Raw genomic sequence first — 16442 nt, forward strand, 5'->3', positions numbered from 1 at the left:
AGATGAATGGGGAGATGGAAATTGTAGGAAGGATAGGAGGTGGTAAAGGGGTTGAGAGCATGAGGGTGGCCATAATCATATATATATATATATATATATATATATATATATATATATATATATTCAGATATATATATGAATCATCAATGAACACAGTTAATGAAGGCTTTTTGTTGTTGCTTTTTAAAAAGATGTCTCACGTGTAATCTGAGACAGTTTTAGCAAATTAATTTATCTAGTTCTGTTTCCATATCATAGCAGCAGAACTGATTTCCTTTTACCTGCATCAAATCAGTTGGTACTTGTGGTAGTTTGAATGGAATTGGCTCCCAATAAGCTCATAGGGAGTGGCACTGTTAGGCCTTGTTGGAGGAAGTGTGTCACTGTGGGGGTGAGCTTGGAGGTCTCCTATGCTCAAGTTATCCTTAGTTCAGACCACTTCCTATTGCCTGTAGGATCAAGATGTAGCTACTTCTCCACTCTCAGACTCCTTCTCCAGCACCATGTCTGCCTGCACACTGTCATGCCCCACCATGATGATGACGGACTAAACCTCTGAAGTGTAAGCTGGCCTGATTAAGGGTTTTTCTTTTAAGAGTTACCGTGGTCATGGTGTCTCTTCACAGCAATGGAAACCCTGAGACTGTACTCAAGACTGCACACCAGACTCCCTAAGTGACTTGTTAATGGCGTGTTCCCCTTCATCAGAGCCATCTAAACAGATGTGCTGAAACAACCTGTTTAAAGCTGCATCACCCTCCAGCTTCTTATTCTCTTCATCTTTGATCTTGCCAACTAATGTATTCCAGTTTCTGATATGATGAGGTGATGGATGCAGGTTCTTTATGACTGCTGTGAGCTGGGTTTTTGGTGTTGTTGTTGTTGTTGTTGGTTTGTTTTTGTTTGTCTCTGGTTTTTGTGGGCACCTCTCCTGGCCCCTCTGTCTTTTTCCATCTCACAGCCTCCGGCTTTTCACTTTCATTTCAGTTGTTGTTGAAAGCGCTTTAGACAAGCTCTGTTCTGGCCTGACAGGTTGAAGAAATCTCAATTTCAAACTGTAATCCTCCCCAGAAGGGAGCTTCACCAAAGCAGGCATCTCTTTTTCTGAAAATTCCACAGCTACATTATTCTTCTGATTCTTGATCAAATGTATAATGATTACATGAGATTCCATTTGATACCAGCCATACTTGATTTTTGACATACAATCACCTCACAGATTCTGATTCATTCTAAGTATCTTGACACCTTTTAATCCAGATGTGAAATTTACATCTGCACTAATTTTTGTCCTTCTGCAAAACTTTCTAGAGCAGAAGCATAGTTGGTTTTTTCCCCCACAGTATTTATGTGTCCCTTCCTCAGGGGAGGAGAAAAATTATTTGGACTAAATTCATGAGACTTCTTTACATCAGCAGTAGCATCACAGTATTTCCCAAGAATTAGACAATAAGCTTTTTGACAGTCATATTGTGTATCACCTGGATTCTGTTCTGAAGCCCTAATCAGTTCCTCTAACACTGCGGGGAGGTCCTAGTCGACTGGACACCTGAGGAGCTCTGGAGAATCCACTGAGTTGTTAGAGGCTGGGCTGCTGTTACTGCCACCCCTAAGAGCTGCTGCATGATTCCACCTGAGTGGTTTCTGCCATTGTTAGTGGAAGACATATTTCATAGTTGAGGGTTTTGGGGGGGGTTGTTTTATGTTTTGGGTTTTTGGGGTTTTTTTTGAGAATAGTTTCCATTGAAGATCAAGAAACATGCTTTAGTACCCAGGAGATGTCAAAAGATAAAAACCCTGAGTTCATACAAAAGTTAATTTTTAAGTTCTTTTGAAATGACTGAGTAATGCTTTTATTTATATTCTGTGAGCAATTTAACATTTTGGTAAAGATCGTGGTTTATGGGTAAAATGTGCCTCTATCCAAATCCCAAGCCTACAGATTGCATCTCTGTTCCCTGGTTGCCTCACCTATAAAATAAAAAACTATAGTAACTCATATCATTTATGAATGTTTTGAGGATTAAACAAATTTCTGCACATGGAGCTTTCAGACAGTGACTGATAGATTGAAGAGCCAGATAAATGTTAGCCATTAGCCCTGAATTTTCCATTAACTATGTGTCTTGATAAGTAACCAGAATATTCTTTAAATTCTCGCAGTCTCTGACTTCTCATTTGTACAGTAATGCAATTTTATGTTTGCAAGTAGATTTTATCTTCAATGCCAACTTTGATTGATTAGTATTAAGTATCTAAATCATAGTACTCTTAAAAAAAAGCTGTGTCTGAGCTTAGCAAGGAAAAAATATAGCACCAAATATCTCTGCTACTAAGGATTCAGTAGGAATGACAACATGCACATATGAGCACACACATATACTTTTTTAATTATATTTTATATGTTACTCACATGATATGTATCCTTTGTCTTCACAGTTGGGTTTTGCTCCCTTTCAAAAATATTACTTTTTTCTTGTTCTGTAAAGAATGGCATTAAAACTATGGTGGGCATTGCATTGAATCTGTAGATTTATCCCAGTAGTCTAGGCATTTGCATCGTATTAACTCTGTCTATATATGAGCACGTGAGGTCTTTTCATCTTTTAGTGTCTTTTTCAACTTCTTTCTTCAATATCTTAGTTTTGCTTTTAGAGGCTTTCTATATCCTTGGCTAGATTTATTCTCCACACATTTTTAGAGCTATTCTGAATGCTGCTGTTTGGCTGTCCAGTAACCCTCCAGAATCTGCCTGTCTCTGCCTCCACAGCACTGGAGTTACAGAAGTGGACCACCGAATCCACCACTTCCATAGATACAGGGCATCCAAACAAAGGCATGGGAAGCCCTTTATCCATGGATCCATCTCCTAAGCTCTATAATACTTTCATTTTGTTTTGTTTTGTTGTGATTGAGACATTTCTCATTATGTAGATCAGGCTAACCTTGAAGGGTTTTTTATTATTATAATTTTTAAAAATAATTTTTAAATTTAAATATATTCGATCATATTCTTTCCCCTTCCCAAGTCCTACCAGATCCTCTCTCCCTCCCTACCCACCCAACTTTAAGTTCTTTCTCAAAACAAACAAAAACCTAATACAACAACCCCCTAAACCAGGAAAACAATATAAGAAAAAACAGGAAAAAACTAACAAACTGTAGCCAAATAAAAGCACACAAAAAAACTGTGGGGTCCATTCATGAGGCCTGCCCTGGAGTGGTTGATGTATCCAGTGTCACTCTATTGAAAACTGATTTTCCTTCTCCCAGGAGATATAAATAACAGTTCAGTTGTTAAACTTTACCCTAGTGGCTAGGATTTCTTCCTTCCTTCCTTCCTTCCTTCCTTCCTTCCTTCCTTCCTTCCTTCCTTCCTTCCTTCCTTCCTTCCTTCTAGCTTCCTTCCTTTCTTCTTTCCTTCCTTCTTTCTTTCCTTCCTTCCTTCCTTCCTTCCTTCCTTCCCTTTCTTTCTTTCTTTTTCCTTCTTTTAAAATATAAACAAATAAAATATATTTTTAAACTACCAAAGTCCACCTTCAAGTAAACACTTTTGCCCGTGAAGACGCCTACTTTACAAAAGCAGTTTCTTCATTTCACTTGCCCATATGATATAATAACCCAATGCACTGTTACTCTTATTGTTCTAAGTACTTTTCTCTTAGATAAGATTAATAACAACAACTTGTTTAAAATGTTTTACATTGCCATGGATTTTAGTTTATTTATACAAGTTTAAACTTAATTTTGTTATACTGTATATATATTTCTACTCTCGTTAGAGGTATTATGTTTATGTAACTCACTTAAATTATAATAGACAATTAAGAAATACAGATTAATAATTAGTCTTCTATGACAGTCAAACTTGTAGCATGTTAGTTAAGTTTTCTAGGTATATATAGATATATTTTAGATAGATAGGTAATCTTCAAACACTCAAAGACCTACAGAATATGGCATTTAAAATGTTTTAAAAATTTAGACTTTTCTGGACAGTGAGACATGTCTGCTCCTGGCAGCACCAATTTACTTCAGAGAGGAGGATGGGTACTGAAGACACTCCATATGGAGTTTATCTTCTTCTTGACCAAAATAACCATTTGGGCAAGAAACTGTTCTTGCCTTGACTGCTTTATAAAAAAAAAGTATCAACTGGACATGCAGGACCCATAGAAAGGTGACCACTGAACTTTGCTTAGCAAAATGGTCCTTCAGTTTCCTGCTTCACAGAGGAGACTGCCAGACATTCTACAGGACACAGAGAGAAGTGACTGAGAGACTCTAAGCCTGTAGGCTAAAGACAGAAGCCCAACTTTACAGTGGAACTTTGGGTGACTATCCAGGCTACCAGTGGTCTCTGTCTACTCTCAAAAGACTCCCAAAAGTTGCTTGCATCCTTCTCCCATTTCTCAGGTAATATTATATCCTTCTGAGGTCTTTGATGTAGTTGAAGACTAGATAGTTAAAATTTCCTTAGGTATGATAAAAGATAAGTTAGATATAAAACCTTAATCTCACAAATATAGGATAGATAGGATATCTTCTCCAATTTTGCCATATACAAATAGACTAGATATTATAAATAGACTAGATATTGTAACTATACTTCTTGCTTGATAATTGTTTTGTTATATGTAATTTTACTATGTTAAAGTTAAAACCTTCCTTTTTGATAAAAAATTAATGGGAGGTAAGTGCTATGGATACAGCTCTGTATGCTGTGAATGTGTTGCTCTGATTTGGTTGATAAAATAAACACTGATTTACCAGTAGCCAGGCAGGAAGTATAGTATAGGCAGGACAAGCAAAAAAGAGATTTCTGGGAAGAGGAAGGCTGAGTCAGGAGTCATCAGCCAAACACAAAGAACACGAGATGTAAAAGTACTGGTAAGGACAAGTCATGTGGCAATTTATAGATTAATAAAAATGGGTTAATTTAAGATATAAGAACTAGATAACAAGAAGCCTGCCACAGCCATACAGTTTATAAGTAATATAAGTCTCTGTGTGTTTACCTGTGTCTGAGTGGCTATGGGCCTGGGCAGAACTGGAGAAAACTCCAGCTACAACCTTTGCCCATGAAGACACCTATTTTACAAAAACAGTTTCTTCATTTCACTTGCCCATATGATGTAATAACCCAATACACAGTTACTCTTATTGTTCTAAGTACTTTTCTCTTAGATAAGATTAATAGAAAAGACCCTTTCTTGAACTTCATTTATTATTTATCCATTCGTCTTTCTATCTTTATCTAGATTCAGTGTTTTGCCCTAACTGATTTTCCTTCTACCTGAGGAATTATCGTTAACATTACTTTAAATAATTAGAGTGATTTACTTCTTTTTACTGGTACACTGAATAATAAACACATGAATACATGTTTGTGGAAATAGCACAGAAATAGAAGCAGGTTGAAAATTGTCGGCAGTAGTACCCTCTCTTTCACAGCCTGATGAATAAAATGTAGTTATATATATATATATATATATGTGTGTGTGTGTGTGTGTGTGTGTGTGTGTGTGTGTGTGTGTGTGTAATCCACCTGTAATTATTCTACCATTTTCATATATTGTGTTTTGTTAATTTTTTTAGTCTTCTTTTTGCACTCTGAGTTTCTGGGCAGGGACTTTATACTACTATGTCTTCAAATCCACCCACTCTTCTGTTAGGCTGTCCTGCTGCTGCTGAGCCCACCACAGAGCATTCTTTATTTCTATCAGAGTGCTTAATTTCTACCACCTACTTTTACATCCTTCCATTTCCAAACTTTCTGCTTATGTCATCTCTAAGTTCTTACAAATTGCATTTTCAGCAGAGCCTTTGACATTCTTAGTCTTAGTAATTTTAAATTCTCTTTTTGGTGATTTCAAAATCTATACCATAACTGAATCTATTCGATTCTTGCTTTGGTCTTTTCAATAATATTTTTCTTCAAGAATCTTCTTGTAATTTTATTTTATTATGGAAAACTGGATTTGATGATTATTTGACTAATAAGAAATGAGGCAGCAATCAGAATAGTTCTAAAAATGTGTGGAGAATAAATCTAGCCAAAAATATGGAAAGCTTCTATAAGCAAAACTAAGATATTGAAGAAAAGAAGTCAGAGAAAACACTAAAACACTTAGTAGGGTATTTCTTGTTTATCCATCTAGGAATCTTAATATTTTCTGTGTCTGTTGGTGACATTGGTTATAGATTCCTCTCATACACTTGAGACTAATTGTCTTGGGCCTTCCAATAATGACAGCTCAGTTAAAAACCTTTTCAGCCACCATCATGCTCAGACCTCAGTTTGCTGGTGTGTAGGGGAAATGATTATTAGCATTTCATTTTTCCTATTTACATTATACATGTCTTCTAATCTTTACAAAGTTTCTACAGGAATACAAATGCCCACTGTCTGCCTCCTACTCTCCTTGCTAATGTTATTCTAAAGTGTATCTTTAAATTATGGCTCATACTGCCTTGACTGTCCCCCTAGAAAAAAGACTAGATGAGGCAGAGTGAGAACTGGAGGACTGCTTAACGGCATTGAAGTCAAGCGTTGGCAGTTCCTCCAGCGTAGATGTTGTTTGTGTAGAGCTCTTCCACTCATGACCCCTTTACACCCAACAAATTTCAACAGGACCCCAGTATGTAGTTATATAAAATAGCTATAAATAAAAACACTTGCTGGTAAAATCATTCAATATATTTAGTTAAAAATACTTAATGCAATCCCTTGATATGTATATAACTTTATCATTTATTTAATGTTACAGCAGAGTTTCATATTAATAAGAGAGTTTCATTTACTTTTACAGAAAGAATAAAATGTTGACTAAATATTTGCTACTCCCGAACATAGAGCATCTTTGAGGTTTTAACAAGCAAAACAATGTTTTGGTTTTATAGTTATCAAAAATGAGAATGTCACTTTGCATAAATATCTACTATAAAATAAACGTTTAGGATTAGAAATTGCTGGAAATTCTGTCTAATACTAAACCAAAATTCATTTATCATTGTTACAAAACTCAAGTCAGCAACTCAGACAGCAACTTATTTATTTTTGAATTTTCTCTGGGGCTGCGTTTCATGTGGCTCAGACTGACCTTGAACTCAGTTTGTAGCTAAGGGTTATCACAGTTACCTTAAACTTCTAACCCTCCAGACTAACCTGAGATTGTGGCTGTCCTACCGTGTCTGGTGTTATTCTGTGCTGAGAATCGAACCCAGGGCTTCATGCATGCTACGCAAACACTCTGCCCACTGGGCTACATCTCCAGCCCCTTCAAACAGAGATTTTTTTTTAAATAGAACTTTCTGGAGCTGGGGAGATGACTCAGTCAGTAAAGTCCCTAATGCACAAGGGTGAGGACCCAAAAGTCCCTAGCACCCACATAAAAAGCCAGGTGTAGGAACCTGAGCATGTAATTCTGGCACTGGGGATCAGAGCTAGGCAGATTCTAGAGGCTTGCTCGGCAGCCAGGCTAGTACAAACCAAGCATGCATGTACACATATGAACACATCCACGTGTAACAGACACACACACAAAAATAAATGTTTCAGAACAATAAAACCTAAACTTTTTTTTTTTCAGTAATAAAAGATAATGGTAATTTTTATTAAAGCAAACAGAAAAGATTATATTTTAAGGATTTTTTATTTTAAATTATTTTTCATTTTACATACCAACCACAGTTTCCCCCCTCCCCTCCTCCTGCACTCCCTCACCTTCTCCCCATCCCACCCCCAATCCACTCCTCAGAGATGGTAAGGCCTCCCATGGGGAGTCAACTAATCCTGGCATATCAAGTTGAGGCAGGACCAAGCCCTGCCCCCCTGTATCAAGGTTGAGTAACTTATCCCTCCCTTGGGAATGGGCTCCAAAAAGCCAGTTCAGTTCGTGAACCAGGGATAAATCCTATTCCCACTGCCAGGGACCCAACAAACAGACCAAGCCACATGACTGTTAGCCACATGACTGTTGCCCACATTCAGAGGGCCTAATTCGGCCCCATGCAGGCTCCCCAGCTGTTAGTCCAGAGTCCACGAGCTCCCACCACCTTGGGTCAGCTGTCTCTGTGCATTTCCACATCATGAGCTTGACCCCCTTGCTTATATAATCCCTCCTCCCTCTCTTCAATTGGACTCCAGGAGCTCAGCCCAGTGCTTGCCTGTGGATCTCTGCATCTGCTTTCATCAGTCGCTGAGTGAAGGTTCTATGATGACAATTAGGGTAGTCACTGATCTGATTACAGGAGAAGGCCAGTTCAGACACCATCTCTGCTATTGCTAAACATCACCCTTTACAATAGCCACAAGTAATATAAAATATCTTGGAGTAACTCTAACCAAACAAGTGAAAGACCTGAAGTGAAATGACAAGAACTTTAAGTCCTTGAAGAAAGAAATTGAAAAAGATGTCAGAAAATGAAAAGATCTCCCATGCTCTTGGATAGGTAGGATCAACATAGTAAAAATAGGAATCTTACCAAAAGCAACCTAAACTCTTTTGATCAGTGGTTCTCAGCCTTCCTAATGCTGCAACCCTATAACACAGTTCCTCATGTTGTGGGGACCCTCAGCCACAAAATTATTTTTGTTGCTACCTCATAACTGTAATTTTGCTACTGTTATGAAGTGTAATGTAAATATCTGTATTTTCTGATGGTCTTAGGTGACCCCTGTGAACAGATCAATCAACATCCAAGGATTCATGATCCATAGGTTGAGAAACACTGCTTTTGATATTTAAGTGATGAAAAATGATAGTAGTAAAATATTAACCATTTGTGTTTCCTGTAATTGATCTCTACGTGTGAAAGCTGAAAACTTTACTTGTGCATGAAAACACTGAAGTTCAGTTTGTCTCCCGTCTGAGCTAAGATGGTTCAGATTGGTTCGGGTAGCATTTGTTGATACCAGGTGGTGGGAAGGGCCGGGCAGTACATGGTGTACATACTGTGTGTTTAGAATCAAGGCTACAGTGAAGCCATGTGATGCAATGTAGTCAAGTTCTGTCAGAAACACGTTGGATTCATTATGCATTTGATTTGAATTAATTTTTTTGTTATTGAGTATTCAGAAATGATTCCATTTCCCAAGCCCACATGTGGCCATGACCCACACTTTAAGAAACTGTGGTGTAAAAGATTCTGGGTATTTCCTCCCTTTCCTGCTTTCTATCAGAGTCATGAAAGCTCTTCCTAGGATCATTTTCTTCTAAATATGGTGGGTTCCTAGTGGAAATGAAAGGGCACATTTCCTAAGACTATGATTCTAAAAGTGTCTCCTTTAAGTGTGGCCTCCAGCAATTTTCCAAAACTACCATTAAGTGTTTCAGATTCCTGCTACATCTATCAAACTAAGCTGGTCTTAGCTTCCCTCTCTTTCTTTCTGTCCCTCCTTTCCTCCCTCCCTCCCTACTTGGTTGCAATTTTCGCTGCAATTTCTCATTTCTGATATGTCTATAAAGTCATTGGTTTTCATTGTAACCAGCTTTTTTTCTTGTTATAAAGACAGAGGTAATATGTTCATTTTATTTTTTACCTCTTCACATTTGAAACTCAGACTTCTAGTCCCAAGCAAATATTTCCTAATCGATTGTGGGGGGTGGGGGAAGAAGCGGCCTTACAGAGGATTCACATGTTTTGGATGTCTGCATAGCTCTGGGCAGGATAACCAGCATCATAGATGACCTACAGTATACTGGCAAGTTAACTAGAGTTTTTCTCTGACCACTGTAAGTAGAAGACGTTAACGAATGTCAGTATTACATCAGGGTTTCTTTACTGAATTCACTAGGACTTCTGAGTCATCTTCCAGTGGCTCATTTGTTCTCACTGACAGACTCTTCTGATAAGCTAGGAATTGGGTAAGCATTGCATACACAATAAACAGCCCATTTAATTTGCTTTTCACAAGTAATGACTTGGGCATGAATTGTCCTGTTTGGGCCATGAGAAAATGAGGTTTAGGACTCTTCTGGATAACTCCTTTATCATACAGAACAAAAATTTGAAAGTTCAGTAGAGGGTAAAGATGGTTCAAAGTTACAGCTAGACAGCAGGGCCAGTACAGCTAGACTTCGCTGAGTTCATACAACTAACATTTTCCAAAGATTCATTTTCCAATATTAGCAGACTGTCAGTAAAAACAATTTCCAATATTAAATGAAGCATGTTATAGATTTCTGTTTGCAACCAGGCAACATATTCTCATACTGAAGGTCCTGAGAATCATGACATTTCATTGACCACAGAGTTGTTTTTATTCGTTTGGAATTGGTTTTCTTTTACTTTTTCTCACAGCACTTATTGATATCTTAGAAATTGTTGTTTTGTGGAATGCAACTTCAAGAAATACGAACTGTGGGCTGGCCAAACAGCTTGGTTGGTGAAGGCCTTGCTGCCAGGCCTGGTGACCTGAATTCAGTTCCGGGAACAGATACAGTAGATGTTACTCCTGCATGCTGCCCTATGCCTTTCATATGCCTACATGCATGCGTACACGCATATAAACTAAATGAACGCATATGTAAAGTTTTAGAGTGTGGAACTGCTTCTTTCTAAGCTTCTCGTTTCTGCTCCCACTCTCGGTCTCACACTCTCAGACGGCTCGGTCCCCCTCCTTTCTCTCTTACTTGTGTTTGTTTCCTGAGGTTAACGGTTCTCTTGTTAGTAGTTGGTTTCCCATTCTTTTCCTCATCCCATACTCTGCACTTTCATTTGTCATTTTCTCTCATTTCCTAGAACATGAGTGAGCAGAAAGCAGTTGGTAAACATTTCAGTCTCCTTGACTGACATTGGATCATTTTGAATTTTGTTTGATTTTGCCTTTCAAAACCCAAATGTTTCCAATGAGGACTTTACATTACTGACTTCAGTGTGTGCTTGTGTTTGTTTATTGTTTTTTTTTTCTGTCAGTGCTTTTTACTTTTCTTATCTTTTCTTAATTTTTTTTAAAGATTTATATTTTGTGTGTGTGTGTGTGTGTGTGTGTGTGTGCTGCATATGTGTGCTTGAAAAGGCCAGAAGAGGGTATCCTGCAGCTGAAGTTACAAGCAGTTGTGGGGCATTCAACCTAGATGTTGGAAATGAAACTGGTCCTCTGAAAGAACAGCAAGGCTTCTCCACTGCTGAGCCATCTTCCAGGACCCCTTCCCTTCTTTTTCAGCAACACCCTTGAACTCCCATGCCATAGAGAGCACGTCTTTCTTGTCTGAGCGCTGGAGAGCACATGACTTTTTAGTCTACTTTCTGAAAATGGGACCACTGATGAGGAAGCGTTCCTGGCAGTAGCCTGCCATTCTCTGTTATTTCCTCTGACGACGCTGTCCACACTTGAGTGTCTTTTAGCAAAATGGCTGGAGTAAGTGGTGCATCATTTTCTGGGACGCTTTCTTCTATCTTGTGCATCAGCAGAAAAAAAAAAATCACAGCGGTGGTCTCAGTGGACAATGCTAAAAACAAGACAGAAACTGCTATTATAAATGGGAAAAGTCAATTTGAATGTCAGTGCCTGCAGTGGGGGAGGCAGGCTGAAAGAAGCCGTGGCTTGAGAAAGTGAAGGAACTGCACTACAACCTGCTCATACTTCCAGCCTTATGCTCAAGGCACATTTAAGCATATTAGAGTAAGTGATTTTCATTGTGCTTGACTCCAGGGCTCCTTGGCTTCCTGCAGGGACCACACACTTGTGTCTGGGAGTATAAACTGCTGCAAACACAGGTTCCTGAAGCACATAATTAATTACTGAAGCCAACTTGGAAAGTGTCATTTGTTCTCAGAGTCTGATTACTCTTGGATCTAAAGGCATGAGCCCAATGCCCATGGAAACAGTTGACATGCATGATTTTGAGCAATGTGGCATTTGGGGAGATCCCTTTCCTCTCAGTGTTCTCTAACCATCAGCAGTGTTTTCTCAAGAGTTTTTTTGCGAAAATAATCATTGACATGGCAATGGGAGTGACTTGACCATGGGGTGCAGCCTTCGAATGACATAGGACATTTCCTAAGCACTTACATGTAGTAATTACCCTTGTAAATTTGAGAAAGGGAAATATGGTATAGAGTGTGGATAAGGAATATAGTACATATAGAAAACAGTGTTTGGTGTGGGATTCATATATTTTTAATTTATTTAATTTTAGTGTGTCACACAACATAGCATTTTGTGGAATAATAAGTAAGACTGTGTTTAGATCACTCCATCTCCTGGAACAACACTTCTTCCAGGAATAACCTCTGTTCCAGATTTGGTGTCTTTCCTTCCAAGTTCTGCTTCTCTTTCAGTGCTGACAAACTGCCCCCCCAAAGAAGCTTTTTCCTGTGTTGGTCAATGACTGCTGGGCCTGGGGCCTGCCCTGCAGTGAGGCTGATATTCCCAGTGCCACTCCAGTGGAGAGAGCTGATTTTCCCCTCCCAGTTACTCAGCCACCAGCAGTATAGCATGATATTTGTTTCCCCGAGTCCCTATTATCCCAGGGTCACCAATTACTCACACACTAAGCAACCTTAAAGGAGAAAAAGCTGTTTAGCTGGCATTGTGTCAAAACTATTTTTTTGTACAAAATTATTTTATTGTATCATATTGTTTTGTAGTATGACATTACAGAGAACTCATATCAATAAAGGAATATTTAACTAGGTTGCATCTTAGGAAAACATGAAAGATTTACATGTGCTAATATTAAAAAAAACATTTTCATGACAAATCAAAATAGATAAAACATGGGCAAATGATTCTTTTCCCCTTAGAATAAAAGAATTGCCATCACCACAGACATTTAATTTCAGTGATGTGGACATGCACTTGTATGTATGTTGATTCACAGATAAATATGCAGGGGGCTATATTTTATTGCAATTTCTCTCTGTGAGCAGTTGCTTTAAGGGAATAAATATGGAACCTGCTATTTTATATGGACATAGTTTTGTTGTTGTTATTGCTACCATTAAAGTCACATGAAATAGTAAACTGAAGTTTTGATTTTCATTTCTCAGCTTTCTATTTTTATTAAAACATTGACATAAGCATTTCTTGTTCTGCAATTTTGTTTTATAAACTCTGCTTCTTTCCCTGTTGGCTATTTTTCATTCTGTGAGATGTTTTTCTTGACTATACACACTTTCAGAAATCACTGTCTGAATCTTGCTGTTGTGTACTTTGTGGTGCTTGAATTTTGTATGTAATAATACAGTTATTTCACACCTTCTATTATTTTATACTTCAGAAACATCTTCTATTATACAGGGTTGCAAATTTTTATATTTTTCCAAATCTGGTTTATGCTTTTGGATAGCTATCAATCCATAGTCTGCTCTGGATTGCTTTTCATGCTGATGGGAGGAAGGAGGGTCACTTATTTATGTCTTTCTTTGTGTCTGCTTCTCCTTGGCTGACCATATAAACAAATTCTTTTCCTCCACTGTTTTTTTTCAATAGTTTAAGAAACACTGTGCAAGCATCTAGTGACTTAGAATTTGAGGCTCTGATCCATGTGTGTTCTGCCTCTGTATCCAGAGAAATAGTTAAAACCTTGACAGTGAGGTACTGCACATTTGTACGTAAGTCTCTAACACACTACAAATTTGAATTTATGAGTCAGAACTCTTAGTTCAACACTGAAGACCGCACTACCACTCCATCAACAGTTCTGTCATCTTTTAAAGGAACAGACCCTCTTCATACTTGTGTAAATAACCTTGAAACTTAAGGCTACTGTATCTCCACTAACACAGAAACTTACTGATTTTTACCAACATACTTTGTCAGAGTTGAACATACTTTGAATAATGTGACAGAAGAATCTGTCTATCTTCACAATAATAATTGACAATCAGTATTTAGACACAAGCTATTTATCTATTTATCCTAAAGTCTGGAAGAAGATAAGGATGTCTACTCTCTCTATACCTATTCAATATAGTACATGAAGTCTTAGCTAGAGCAATGAGACAAGTGAGATCAAGAAGATACAAATAGGAAAGGAAGGAGTCAAAGTATCTTTCACTGGTGCATGATACCCTAAATACAACACTAGGAAACTTCTACAGCTGATAAATACTTTCACCCAAGTAGCAAGACACAAAATTAGCTCAGATAAATTAATAGGTTTCCTATACACAAGAAACAAACATACTGAGAAAGAAATGGGTGAAACAGTATTCACAGTATCTCAAATAAAATATCTTGAGTTAACTCTAACCAAGAAAGTGAAAGACCTGTATAATAAAAGTTTTAACACTGAAGAAAGAATTTGAAGAAGACACCAGAAGATGGAAAGATTCCCCATGCTCATGGATAGGTAGTAGTATTATTATGAAAATGATCATATATCAAAAACAGTCTACAAATTCAATTAATCCTCATCAAAATTCTAACACAATTCTTCACAGAAATAAAAAAAAAAATCAACCTTCAACTTCATATAAGAACAACACACACACAAACTAAAACAATCATGAAAATCCTGAATAATAAAAATAAACTTACGGAAGCTGTGGTGATATTATGTCCCCCAATATATTGTGCACCCCAATAAATTTATCTGGGGTGAGAGAACAGAACAGCCACTAGATTAAACATAGGTTTAGGCAGTGGCAGCACACACCTTTGATCCTAGCCTTCTGGAGGCAGAGATCCATCCAGATCTCTGTGAGTTCAAAGCCACACTGGAAACCTCTAGGCATGAGGTTCCTTTAATCTCAGAAAGTGATAGCAGGAAGCAGAAAGGTATATAAGGCATGAGGACCAGGAACTAGCCTAGTTAAGCTTTATGCTTTTAGCAGCAGTTCACTTTTAGCAGTAGATCCACTCAGATGAGGACACAGAGGCTTCTAGTTTGAGGAAACAAGATCAGCTGAGGAATTAGCAAGGTAAGGTCAGTTGTGTTACAGGAAGCATCTACAGACATCTGTTTTTTTTTTTTTTTTGACAAAAGAGCACAAAAACAAACTCTAGGGAAAAGATAGCATCTTCAACAAATGATTTTGGCCAAACTGGATGCCCATATGTAGAAAAATGCAAGCTGATATATGTCTATTGCCCTGTACAAATTTCAACTCCAAATAGATCAAGGGCTTCAGCATAAGACAAGATATGCTGAATCTCATAGAAGAGAATGTGGGTAATATTCTTGAACTCATTGGCACAGGAAAAGGCTGTGCACCAATAGTATAGGCACTACCATCAACAGCTGATAAATGGGACCTCGTGAAACTGAAAAGCTTCTGTATGGCAAATGACACTGTTATTCAGGCAAAGCAGCAGCCTATAGAATGGGAAAAGACATGTACTAATCATGCATCTAATAGATGCTGTGGAATATCTTTTTGTATGCTATGAATATGTACTCTTATTGGTTGATAAATAAAGCTGCATTGGCCTATGGCAGGACAGGATAAGGTTAGGCAGAACATTCAAACTAAAGATGAGAGAAAGAAAGATGGAGTTGGGGGAGATGGCAGCCTGCTGCCCAAGGAGCAACAAGATGCCAGCTGACTGGTAATGCCACAGCCATGTGGCAACAAATAGATTAATAGAAATGGGTTGAGTTAAGTTATAATAGTTAGCTAACAAGAAGCCTGACCCATAAGTCATACAGTTTGTAAATATTATAAGCCTTTGTGTGTTTATTTGGGGACAAGCAGCTGGGGGATGCGAGTAGGAAAGATTTGTCCCCACTGCAAGGCCAGGAAGGACCAGAGAAACTTCTGGCTACAGATAGAGGGTTAGTATCTAAAATATAGAGAGAACTAAAATAATCTGAACATGAATAAAACAAATAACCCAACTAAAAAACGAAATTTCTGCTGGGTGGTGGTGGCGGCGGCGCGCACACTCCAGCACTCAGGAAGCAGAGCCAGGTGGATCTCTGTGAGTCGAGGCCAGCCTGGTCTACAGAGCAAGATCCAGGACAGGCACCAAAATTACACAGAGAAACCCTGTCTCGAAAAACCAAAAAGAAAGAAAAAAAGAAAAAGAAAAGAAAAGAAATGCAATTTCTTCTTTTCCTCTTTTATTTTATTTTATAATACCATTCAGTTCTACATATCAGCCACAAATTCCCTTGTTCTGCCCCCTCCCCTTCCCCCCAGCCCACCCCCCCATTCCCACTTCCTCCAGGGCAAAGCCTCCCACAAGGACTGAGATCAACCTGGTAGACTCAGTCCAGACAGGTCCAGTCCCCTCCTCCCAGACTGAGCCTAGCATCCCTGCATAAGCCCCAGGTTTCAAACAGCCAACTCATGCACTGAGCACAGGACCTGGTACCACTGCTTAGATACCTCCCACACAGATCAAGCCAACCAACTGCCTCACCTATTCAGAGGGCCTGATCCAGTTGGGGGCCCCTCAGCCATTGGTTCATAGTTCATGTGTTTCCATTTGTTTGTCTATTTGTCCCTGTGCTTTATCCAACCTTGGTTTCAACAACTCTCACTCA

General features: G+C 38.4%; 1 pseudogene; it reads right to left on the minus strand.

The window, feature by feature from the left end:
• Positions 1-649: 649 nt before the first annotated feature.
• LOC102909246 (protein SGT1 homolog) lies at positions 650-2858 on the minus strand (annotated as a pseudogene).
• Positions 2859-16442: the final 13584 nt, after the last annotated feature.

Source organism: Peromyscus maniculatus, chromosome 19, assembly GCF_049852395.1.
Source record: "Peromyscus maniculatus bairdii isolate BWxNUB_F1_BW_parent chromosome 19, HU_Pman_BW_mat_3.1, whole genome shotgun sequence".
Taxonomy (NCBI): domain Eukaryota; kingdom Metazoa; phylum Chordata; class Mammalia; order Rodentia; family Cricetidae; genus Peromyscus; species Peromyscus maniculatus.